Source organism: Dioscorea cayenensis, chromosome 3 (genome assembly GCF_009730915.1).
Source record: "Dioscorea cayenensis subsp. rotundata cultivar TDr96_F1 chromosome 3, TDr96_F1_v2_PseudoChromosome.rev07_lg8_w22 25.fasta, whole genome shotgun sequence".
Classification (NCBI taxonomy): domain Eukaryota; kingdom Viridiplantae; phylum Streptophyta; class Magnoliopsida; order Dioscoreales; family Dioscoreaceae; genus Dioscorea; species Dioscorea cayenensis.
In genome coordinates this window covers 15585509-15598588 of record NC_052473.1, presented here as the reverse complement: position 1 = coordinate 15598588, position 13080 = coordinate 15585509, and positions in this window count along the sequence as shown.

Below are 13080 nucleotides of genomic sequence, written 5' to 3'. Positions count from 1 at the left end.
ATGATAGATTGGACCTTATTGTTGTAATAATGCTATCGTTGTAATAACATTTTGTATGCTTTACAAATATTGTAATCTATATTTTGATGAAATTAAATTCCTTTCTAATATTAAATAAATCTATTTGTAATTTATTTTATTTTTTCAAATAGAATTGTGTCAATTTCAATGACAAAAAATCATGTCATTATCATCACTAAATTCAAAACCGTGCCAAAAAAAGGTGACAAAAAAGTATTAACAATCATGTTACCGTGACAAAATATGTGCCAAAAACTATTTTTATGACAAAATAACCGTGTCAAAAAAATCGCGTGACAAAAATCAATGCGAAATCAACGTGCAAAAACCGTGGCAAAATCAATGTTAACCCTAGCTAGTGCCAAAAAACCGTGACAAAAAAACACCGTGACCAAAAAGCTGCCAAAGACAAAAAACCGTGTCTAAAACCGTGAGAATAAAAACTGTGCCTAAAACCGTGACAAAATAACCGTGACAAAAACCGTGCCTATAACCATGACAAATTTGTCATGGTTTTACTATTCTGTGACAAATTATATTTGTCACGCATGCTATAGGCACGGTTACTATTTGGTGTCAAAATCCGTGCCAAAATCAATTTGTCACGGTTTTTTGGCTTAATTCCGTGCCAAAATTGCCGTGCCAAATTCCTGTTTTTCTTGTAGTGTATGGTTTCCTTTTCTATTAGATTTATATCTCTGTTTTTGGCCTTATACTATTAGACTTTAATTAGAGAAACAATTTCTAAATTAAAAGAAGTCAACACAAGGTAGCAAGCACAAGTAAACCCTTTCTCCGATTCTTATATATTTAATTTATATACTCCTGTATATTTATTGGTACAAGCAAAATATGTTTTGCAAATTAAATGAATAAAAAAATTGCATACGTGGGCTAATGTTACATATATGAGACAATTAGTAAAGAACACTTTACAAGTCCTAGTTAAATTGCAAAGCTTATGCAAGTAAATTAAGCTAAGTGTCCCAGGTGGACAGCCTTGATCTGACCACTGAGATGAGGCAAAAGTCTACCTAATAATGGTATGCCTAGGTAGTTCATAAGTAGGAGGCCCGAAGAACAGCTAAATGTTGTAGCTGATGTTGGATGAGGAGCTAGTTCAACCCTAGTAGACTATAAACAGGTTTTTCGGAAGTTAATAAAAATACTTGACATGCTCTCAAATAGGTATAGGATGAGCTTGAGGATTCATATATTTTCTATACCCCTCATAGTGAGGATGAAAAGGTCGTCCACATATTACAGGTGGTACATTTTCCCTGACCTTTTAAGATGGGCCTCGAAGAGCACACTAAAGGAAAGAGCATGATTAAACATTGCACTAAGAGAGTCGGTGACCAATACAAATACTAAGGGGGAAAGAGTGTCTCTTTGTCTTAGATTGCATTGATATCTTATTTGTACGTGGCAATTCCTTGATTAAGATTGATGTCTTTGTGCTATATAGTATATATAGCCTTAAGCTAGCTCACCCATCGTGCTCCAAAGCCCCTAGTGGGCATTATGTTCATGAGAAACTCCTAATCCATTGAATCGAATGCCTTTGTGAAGTTCACTTTAATGATGTTACCGTTGAACCTCTACTTTTTGGGGGCTATGGATAAGCTCGATTTATCATTGCCATATTGTTAGAGATACAACTCCCCCGCATGAAAGTTGATTAGACGGGTCGATTAAGATGCCAATCACCTTAGTCAGATTACCAGAATCTTAAAAATAATTTTGAGTGACGCATTTATCAAATTAATAAGGCACAAGTCAAATGGTAGTTCCGGCGAATCCACCTTAGGAATTTGCAAGATTGTCTTTTTCCATGGTGTGGCTCACCTCGTTAATTTTCTCAAGTTGGCTTTTTCAATAAAAAAAACATTACTCACAAAGTTTAAAGAATTCATTGCACACCGCCGACCAAAATTTTTAAAAGAAAAGGATTGGAAAAACATCATAGCCAAGTACCTTCTTTGCTCCTATATAGATCAAAGGTCATTTTTTTTTGTTTTAAATTTTCTTTAAGGAGAATGGGGATTCCAACTACAAGAGATGTAAAATATTGGCTTGATATCCTTGGGATAAAGCAAAATCTTGATCTCTTTTAATCCAACGGTCTAAATTGCTCTATTGTTTATGTAGGGTTATATTTGTTGGGTGTTGTGTAATGAGAGAAAGATAGAGAGTGTAAGTTCTCTTGTATTTGGAGAGTGGAAAGAGTGGTGTAGAGGAGAGCTCTTGTTCTTGTTTGATCTCATTAAAGCAAGGTAAGACCCTTGTTTTTGAGGTAAGGCTAGTTTTTAGAGTTTGGTAATCCTCTTGTGGTTTTATGCCTATTTCTTGTACTCTTGTACTTTTGTTATTCCCCCATGATATAGTGAAGCATTGTTCTCTCGTGGATGTAGGCTTGTTCTTAGCCGAACCACGTTAAATTGGTGCCTATTACTTTATTCTTGTGAGATCGGTTGTATGTTATCCTTGCATTGGCCATTCATTGTGTAATTGCTAGGTATTGTGATATTGCACACCAAGTGTTCGACAAATTGCCACACTAGTTCCGTGCTTCCTCACAAGCAAAAATTGGTATTAGAGCTTCGTTCTAGGGTTGTGGAGGTTGTCTAAGTTTACAATTGAAAGAATTGGGGTTTGTATTGGTGGTGATTCGATTTCATAGCAATGGATAAGGCAATGGAGTTTGAAAAGCTCAAGGAGGACAATTGGCCAATATGGAAGATAATGATGGAGGATCACCTTGTCTATAAGGAGTTGGATCTACCACTATTGGGGAATGATGTTAAACCCTCATCTATGAGTGATGAACAATTGAAGGTTCTTGATCGAAAATGCTTGTCGGTGATAGGGCTATGTATTTCACCATCCATCTTGTTTGATGTTTATCAATGTAAGACCGCTTATGAACTTTGGAGTACTTTGGAGCAATCTTTTGAGCAATCATCGGATATCAATAAGATGCATGCCATGAAGAGGTTATTTCTGTTGAAAATGAAGGATGATGTCACGGTGCAAAAGCATGTGAATGAGTTTAACTCTATTGTGGCACAATTAAAGGCTCTAAAGTGAATCTTGATGAAGAGGTCTTATGCTTGCTACTTTTGAGCCCTTTGCCTCCAAGTTGGGATACTCTTGTTACTACCGTGGAAAATACAATGGGGAGCAAGTTCAAGTTGAATGATGTTGTTTCTTCATTAAGTAGTGAGGAGACTAGAAGAGCTTCTTCACAAATGTCTAGTGACTCAAATCAAGCACTGGCGGCCGGTGAAAGAGGAAAGTCTCAACAAAGGGATGATGTTTTGGCTGGTAAGGGCAAGTCACAAGCAAAGGAAAGATCAAAGTCACGGGGCCGGGTTGTTACTTGTTGGTATTGTAAGAAACAAGGTCATATGAGGAATGATTGTAATCTTTTGAAGAGCAAGCAAAAAGGAAAGCAAGTTGATGTTGAAGCAAGCATAGCATCTCAAAGTGAAAATGGAGTTACATTAAGCATTGCTTGTATGGTATCTTCTTCCATAGATACTTGGGTGTTGGATTTGGTGCTTCATTTCACATATGTCCGGATCAATCATTTTTCTCTACTTATAAAGAGGTTGATTGTGGTAATGTCTACCTCGGCAATGATCGTGCTTGTAAAATTTTGTGTATTGGGAAGGAGCATGCTTTGACTAATGTGAGGCATGTTCCCAAGATAACAAAGAATCTTATTTCGGCAGGGCAACTTGATGAGGCCGGTTATGTGGTTACTTTTGGCAATGGATGGTGGAAAATCTCCAAGGGTTGTATGACGGTATTGAAGGGACAAAAGGATGGAAGCTTGTATACTTTTCTTGGTAAAGATGTATGTCGGTAAGTGGGCATGATGATGTGCATGTTTGGCATAGTCGTCTTGGACATCTTAGTGAGCATGGAATGAAGGTATTGCAAGATAAAAAGCTTATTCCTTTATTTGAGAATTCATCTCTTGAATTATGTGTGCATTGCATCATGGGCAAGCAACATAGAGTAAATTTTAAGAGGCATGAATCTCATGGAAAGTTGAAGGCATTGGAGTTGGTTTATTCCGATGTTTGTGGCTCTATGAATGTCAAGTCTCTTGGTGGTGATTCTTATTTTGTCATTTTGTCACTTTCATGGATGATTAGTATAGAAAGTGTTGGCTTTATCCATTAGCATCCAAGGATCAAGTTTTTGAAACTTTCAAGAAGTTCAAGGCCCGTGTTGAGAAAGAAAGTGAAAGATCTATAAAATACTTGCAAATGGACAATGGTGGAGAGTTTTACTCTAGTACTTTTAATGGTTTTTGTGCGGAGAGTGGAATTAAGAGAGTGAAGACGGTTCCTTACACCGCACAACAAAATGGTGTCATTGAAAGAATGAATAGGACCATTGTGGAAAGGGTAAGAAGTATGTTGTCTCACTCCGGTCTTCCTAAGTTCTTTTGGGCGAAAGCGGCAAATACGGTGGTATACCTCATCAATAAATCACCAAGTGCTCCATTGGATGGTGATGTTCTAGAAATTCTATGGAGTGGTAAGAAAATCTCTTATAATCATTTAAGAGTTTTTGATTGTGAAGCTTATATGCATGTGCCTTTCGAAAAAAAAAGTAAGCTTTATTTGAAATCAAAGAGATGTGCTTTCCTTGGTTATGGTGGTGGTGATAGAGGCTATAGGTTGTGGGATCCAATTGAAAGGAAGACAATTAGAAGTCGTGATGTCATATTTCATGAGAATGTGATGTTTAAAGAAAGCCATCATGAAGAGCAAAAGGATGAGAAACTTGTTCGCATGCAAGTTGACTCGTGTTCCTCCTCGGCAAATAGAAGAAATTCATTCTCAAGATCATGATGATGGAAATGGCCATGGTGATGTTGGTGGCCATGTTGATAGCATGGAGGTAATTGAGCAAGAAGATGCTCATGTTGATGAGGAAGAACAAGAATTTGAGTCTCCACAAATTTTGAGGAGATCTACAAGGACTCTTAAACCCATCCAAAGGTATTCTCCATCCTTATATTATGCTTTATTTACTGATGAGGGTGAGCTTGAGTCTTTTCATGAAGCACAAAATTGTCTTGAGAAAGCTAGGTGGCAAAAGGCTATAGATGAAGAGATGGACTCTTTGCATCGGAACCAAACTTTGGACTTGGTGAAGCTTCCAAGTGGAAAGAAAGCATTAAAGAATAGATGGGTGTATGTGATAAAGCATGAAGCCATGGATCAAAAAGGTACAAGGCAAGACTAGTGGTGAAGGGCTAAGGTGAATCATAGCTCCATAAGAGTTATTCTATCTTTGGTGGCTAATCTTGATTTGGAGTTTGAACAACTTGACATCAAAACAGCTTTCTTGCATGGTGACCTTGAAGAAGAAATTTATATGTCTCAACCGGGCGGCTTTGCTAACAAGTTTAATCCTAACTTGTTGTGCAAGTTGAAGAAGGGGTTGTACGGTTTGAAACAAGCTTCTTGACAATGGTACAAAAAGTTTGACACTTTTATGCAAGATGAGGGCTATTCTAGATGTGATTTTAATCATTGTGTTTACTTTAAGCGTTCCACATGTGGCATATTTAATTGTTTGTTACTTTATGTGGATGATATGTTGATAGTTAGCAATGATTGGAAGGAGATTAAGTCTTTGAGCTCCATATGTCAAGGAAGTTTGCTACTAAAGATCTTGGCGTTGCAAAGAAGATTCTAGGCATACGCATTCACCGAGATAGAGAGCATGGGAAATTGTGGTTGAGTCAATCCGAATACATTGGCAAAGTTCTTGAAAGGTTTGGAATGGTAGATTGCAAACCGGTTTTTACACCTCTAGCGGCACATTTTAATCTATCCAAGAAGTGTTCTCCAAAGGATGATAAATTTGAAAATGTTCCTTATACCTCCGTGGTTGGTAGCTTGATGTATGCTATGATATGCACAAGGCCAGATATTGCTTATGCAGTGGGGGTTGTTTCAAGGTATATATCATGTGCCGGTTGGGAGCATTGGCAAGCAGTTAAGTGGGTTCTTCGTTACTTGAAGGGTACACAAAATTTATGCTTGTGCTTTGGAGGTTCTTCATTGGTGGTTAATGGTTATGTTGATTCCGATTATGCCAGTTGTAGAGAGACAAGGAAGTCGACTACGGGTTATGGTTTTACATTTGGTGGTGGTGCGGTGAGTTGGATGTCTAAACTTCAAGACATTGTTGCCTTGTCTACTATGGAAGCGGAATATATTGTCTTGACCGAAGGAGCAAAGGAAATGATTTGATTGAAGCATGTGCTTAATCAATTTGAAGTGGTACAAGAAAAATATATGTTGCATTGTGATAGTCAAAGTGCGATACATCTTGCTAAGAATGCGGCTTTTCATTCTAGAACAAAGCACATTGATGTGCGGTACCACTTTATTCAGCTTGCTTTGGAGCGTGGATATTTACATGTTGAGAAGATCCACACAAATGACAACCTTGCGGATTTTTTGACAAAGGTTGTGCCTACGGAGAAAACTTCTCATTGTAGGAAGCTTTTCGGGTTAGTGGAGACGTAACTCGGATGTTTGAAGGACAATGCTTGATGCTTCATTGATGCTTGATTGAAGATTTGTCTTCAAATGGGGGATTGTTAAATATTGGCTTGATATTCTTGGGATGAAGAAAAATCTTGATCTCTTTTAATCTAACGGTCTAGATTGCTCTATTGTTTATATAGGGTTATATTTGTTGGGTGTTGTGTAATGAGAGAAAGATAGAGAGTATAAGTTCTCTTGTATTTGGAGACTGGAAAGAGTGGTGTAGAGGAGAGCTCATGTTCTTGCTTGATCTCATTAAAGCAAGGTAAGACCCTTTTTTTTTAGGTAAGGCTAGATTTTAGAGCTTGGCAATCCTCTTGTGGCTTTATGCCTATTTCTTGTACTCTTATACTCTTGACTCTTGTTATTCCCTCATGATATAGTGAAGCATTGTTCTCCCGTGGGTGTAGGCTTGTTCTTAGCCGAACCACGTTAAATTAGTGTCTATTACTTTATTCTTGTGAGATTAGTTGTATGTTATCCTTGCATTGCCCATTCATTGTGTGATTGCTAGGTATTGTGATATTGCACACCAAGTGTTCGCCGAATTGCCATACTAGTTCCGCTCTTCCTCACACGCAACAAGAGAAGAGCTAAACGCCTTCCTTATCACCTCTTTTCTTTCAAGCCTCACATTATGCGTGGTATGGTTTTGATTGTACCAATTATCAACAAAATAAAAGAGAACTTGGGGATTGTTTGATTTTGTTTTTATTTTTATGGGTTTAGAACTATTTTATAAAACTGATTTTTTTAAAAAAAATTGGAATTAAAGAAATAAAAAAAAACTTGTTTAAGTATTTTCAGAATAGATTTAAGTACAAAAAAAATCATTTGGAAAAAGTTTTTATAAACAAGGTTTAAAGCCAAAAATACAAATACTTGTTTGATTTAGCTATTTAATGTATTGTTATTGCATGTTTTTATTATAATTTAATAACCATATATCTCTAATGAACTAATATAATAATATATTTTGTAAAAAAATATACAAAAAATGAATATATATAAAACTCAAGATGACATTATAATACATATGTTCAATAACATTTATATAAATAGTTCAAACATTTATTAAATGCTCAGAATTATTATAATGTAGCCACATTCAGTTTGTAATATAATCACAATATCTTATCATTTCAGCTACACTTTCATGGGATAGTTTTGAGAAGTTATCCGATCATAACATGAGTTCCCCCTTCATTTCTGAATTTGTGTGCCTAGTTAAATTATCTACTTCTTCAAGATTCATATTTTTCCTATACTCTAAACAACGTCATTTCAACCCCACTTTTGCATATACTTATCAATAACACAATATACTATATTTGATATAAGATGTTGTCTTGAAGGTTTGTATGGAGACATTAATTTTAGAATTTGAAATTGAGCTTTTAACACACCAAAACAACATTTGATTGTCATCCTTAGAAAGAAATGTCTGAAATTAAAACGCTCTTTGGATCTTGCTTGCCCACCATTACCTTGCCATTCTTGGGCATGCTATCTTTCACTCCTAAGGTGGTAAAACCTCCTATGCAAAGATATCTAGAATCCACACAAGATAATGTGATCTTAAAAAATTGAAACCCTAGATGGGATTGAGATTGTTTTTACCTCGCTAATTGCTTTTATTTTGATAGATTTAAAGTTTTTAAAATTAAAAAATTTAAAATTTGTTCCCGACTTCTCTTTTTAAAAACAAAAATTTTGAAACACATAAAAGTTGTTCTTAGTTTTTTATTTTTAATTGATTTTTAAAATAATTAAAAAACACATTATCAACAAAATTTTTATATTTTTTATTTTCAAAACCTGAAAACTATTCTCAAAAACTATATATAGCTAAAAAAGCCCTTGGTGTTTGCAACTCTATCCTTAACCCATGTTATATATATATGTGACTGTTGTCTCCGTTATTGCTCTTGCTATTCCAAGATGGAGCTGAGAGACTGTCTCAGTTTTATTGATAATTAATACTGTTTGTACACATTTTATTAAAAAAAAATATAGATCAATATATATATATATATATAAAACTAGGATTAAACCAATAATTAAATTTTCCTTTACCAGACATCCTTAGCACCATGTACCTGAACACGCTTTCTTCCAAGATCCTATTTGGAGTTCCTCTGGGTATACATGGCAACGTATGTCATCTCCAGTACGCTTATGACCCAGGGTCGGGGAAGACCTCAAAATTCTCAAGTTCATTTTGCTCATCTTTGAGGGTCTTTCAAAATTCACAGTCAATTTCCAAAAAAGCTGCTTATTTTCAATAGCTCAAGGAATTTTTCCACTAGAGTGCAACACCCTCACTTTAAGTTGTTCGGTGAAACACCTCTTGATGGTTTATCTTGGGGCCCTACTTTTGGGTAGTCGCCCTCGTAAACAAGACATCCTCTTTCTCACCCAGTTGATTAACAACCGCCTGGCAAATTGGAAAACTCATTATCTCTCTATTAACAACCTCCTAGCAACTTGGAAAACTTGTTATCTCTCTTTGGTGGGGGGGGGGACGCACAGTTTTAGTCAACTGAGTACTTTCGGCCATGCCTACCTACTAGATGTCTATGTTCGAGTTAGCCTCGGGAAATTAATAGAATTAGACGCGACTTCTTTTGAAGTGGGTGTGACATATCCAGACCCAAATATTGATTAGTGGTTTGGGCTCATATTTGTAAGTCCAAAGAGCAAGGCGATTCGGGCATCCTTAATCTGGCTAATTTTAACCAGGTCCTCCTTGGGAAATGGCATTGGAAAATCTCAACTCACAACTTTTTTACTTGGTCTAACATCATTGCTTTCAATTACGCTTTCAATAGAGGCTTTATCTCCTTATTGTTAGGTATGTAGAGCCCTGATTATGTGATATCCCATAAGGCACGAATCCAACTCAAAGCACTAAGTTGGGGGTGGGGGTGGGGGTGGGGGTGCAAGGGTGCATTGGTTTTAGGTTGGGGATGCAGAGGCAATGTCTCCGAGATAGGATACAAGGGTAATTTGAATCTGGTTAAGATTACAGTTTGATAATCTTGTAAAATTATATCTGGATAGTATTTGTATCTAGATAGGTTTAGGATTTGGATAAGTTTAGGATCCAGATATGATTTACCCTCTTCAAGAGATATGTCTCAAGAGTTCTAATCCAGATATACCTTTCTATATATAGATAATCCCTTGTAAGATGCAAGTGTGCTTCTAATCTTGAAAGGAAACCCTGGTACAGTCGTGGATGTAGGTAATTGATAGGGACGCACGCAATTGTATGTGCCGATCGTGTAATAAAGTGTGCTTAGAGTGCAGAGTGTTGGTCCACAGGGAATGAGGTGAATACTAGTAATAACTCTAAATCCAAAAATTAGCCTAACGAGTGAAGTAGTGTGGAAAACAAAACCGAAAGAAAACTAGAAAATACGGGAAGTAAAACCAGAGAGAAATCAAGGGAAGAGACAATGTCAGGGTATGGTATCCATCTAGGTTTATGAAATACAGGACTAAGGATGTCTAGGTATGTAGTCCTATTTGAACAGAGAGGTTTCTAGAATTATACTAAACCCTGATTTCTCAATCGAAGAGTAACTGAATAAGTGTAGAGCTGATACAGACATTTACACAATCGCATTAACATTCTATGAAACCTCACTATGAGCTAATAACAATCTCTTAATTAGATAAATCTTCACCAAAAAAAGAGAGATTACCCCTAATCTGAATACAGAGCAGAAATGCGATTTCTCCTAAAATCTACTTTACATGATTGCAAAGAGCACAGAAATTGTCAACAATTCACTTGGGAGAATTGAGGGAGACGAAGTCTCCAAAGTACCCTATACCCAGACTTACCCATAATTCTCTCTAATCACGGCATGTTTATGCTAGATGGGTATTTCTACTTGTCACGTAGCACATCAAACATGATAGCTAGGGCTTTCACCTTATTAGCAACCAAGTATTCAAACACGCAATTAGATTTAAATAGATGTGATTGCAAATAAAAACATCAATTAAAACATCAAAGATCCAACAACCAAATTAAGTCATATATAAAAGTAAACCCTAGAGTTCAACTACACCGAACCATCTACAAATTAACCCTCCATTAATGGAGGGCAAGCATTCAAAATACAAAGAATAGGAGTAGACATAGGATCTATGAAAACCCCCTTGTTAATCCCTAGGATGGAGAGTCACCGAGGTAGCTCCAAATCTTGCCTAAGGTGTTGGAGATTCGACCCTTTTCTTGCTCAATCACACCTCCAAGAATCACCCCCAAAGAGTAGAGAGATAGAATAGATCACACCCTAAAAGTCCCATTAAGTTCTATTTATACCCGATTGCTTACGGGCTACTTACGAGTGTAAGGGCAAGGGCGTAAAGGAGCTGGGGAAGATAGTCACGAGCCTTATGGGCACGTTTACGGTCGTAAGCCTCATCCGTAAGGTCTTCTAAATATGTTACTGTCTAGCTTACAGCCGTAAGCATTGAACCGTAAGCTTCTCTGTTTCCTTCTTGGGATTGCTCTTACGATCGTGCACTGTGGTCGTAAGCTTCTCTGGATATTCCTTACTTACACTTACGGGAGTAAGCCTTGCCCGTAAGGTCCTCTGAATTGACTCCGAATCCTCTTGACGGGCATAAGCATGCCCGCAAGGTCTTCTGGACTATACTTACGACCGTAAGATGAACCGTAAGCTGTCCGTAAGCCACCCAGTTTGTCTTGCCCTTCTTCTAATGATGCCAAAAGAGCTCCAACTTGATTATTTCGGTATAAATTACTTCTTTTGGATCTCTCTCGACTTTAAGCACTGCCCTAAGCTTGTTAATGAAAACACATGATATTTAACATCGAATTCCACATTATGGTTCTAATGCATGCCAAATGAGAGTATAAATATATATGAAATACATGAACAAAGTATACTCATCAGCAATCTTGCTAAACCACTTAAATCTTATCTTCTTGTGTGATTTATTTTTTCCGTTGTTATTTCTCTCTCGATCATCATTGGGATTGTGATTCCCAACAATTGGTACTAAAGCTTAGGTTTGAGAAAAAGAGTAGGAGAAATGGAAGAAGAAGGCAAGGTTCGAATTGAGAAATTAGATGGCAAGGAATTTGGATTCTGGAAGATGCAGATAGAGGACTATCTCTACTAGAAGAAGTTGTACTAACCACTATCAGGGAAGAAGCTAGAGAAGATGGAGCATAAGGTTTGGGATCTGCTTGATCACCAAGCACTAGGAGTAATTTATCTGACATTGGCGAAGAACGTGGCTTTTAACATCGTGAAAGAGAAGACAACTACATATCTGATGAAGGCACTATCAAATATATATGAGAGACTATTCACCTCGAACAAGGTCTATTTGATGCGTCGTTTATTCAATTTGAAGATGTTAGAAGGTGCGTCTGTTACAGATCACATTAATGAATTTAATGTGATTACGACTCAATTGAGTTCGGTGAAGATCACGTTTGATGATGAGGTAAAGTCGCTGATTTTGCTATCATCTCTGTCGGAGAGTTGGTCTGTGACAGTAATTGCGAGCAGTTCTTCAGGAAGTGCAAAATTAAAGATCGATAATATCCAAGATTTGATTCTTAGAGAGGATATTCATAGAAAAGAATCAAGAGAGTCATCAGGATTAGCTTTGAGTATACAAAGTAGAGGAAGAAGTCAATAAAAAGGTCAGAAAAAGGATCGCAAAGATATTGTCGATTCAAATTATGATAAGAAGGGTCAGTTCAGTAGTCAGTGCAAGGTACCAAAGAAGAATAAGAAGAATCAATCAAAATATGGTAATTCTACAAATTCAGCCAGCAAAGATGTTGATGATGTTCTTATTTGCTATGTTGACAGTCCTATTAAGTCATAGATTCTAGACTAAGGTGCATCATGTCACTCACTACCTTGTAGAGAATTGTTACATAATTATGTTATAAGAAAATATGGAAAGGTTTATCTTGTTGATAATGAACCTTTGAAGATTGTGGGGAAGGGTGAAGTTAACATAAGGACTGCCAATGGAACATAGTGGAAGCTGTAAGAAGTCAGGCATGCATGTCCCAAGCCTGAAAAAGAACTTAATTTCCATAAGTCAGATTGACAGTGCCGGACACACTACCGTGTTTGGAGGAGGATCACAGAAAATAACCAAGGGTGTAATGACTATAGCATAAGGCAGGAAGGTGGGAACATTATACATGACTTCGGAGAGCAAAGATACAATTTAGTTATAGATTCTTCAGTTTATTCAAAGTTATAGCATAGAAGACTTGGGCACATGAGCGAGAAAGGAATGAAACTGTTAGCATCAAAAGGAAAGTTGCAACATTTGAAGTTAGTTAATGTAGGTCTTTGTAAAGACTGTATTTATGGGAAGTATAAAAGAGTCAGTTTCTCAAAGTCTGCATGAATATCAAAGGCAGAAAATCTATAGTTGGTGTACAGTGATATATGGGGGC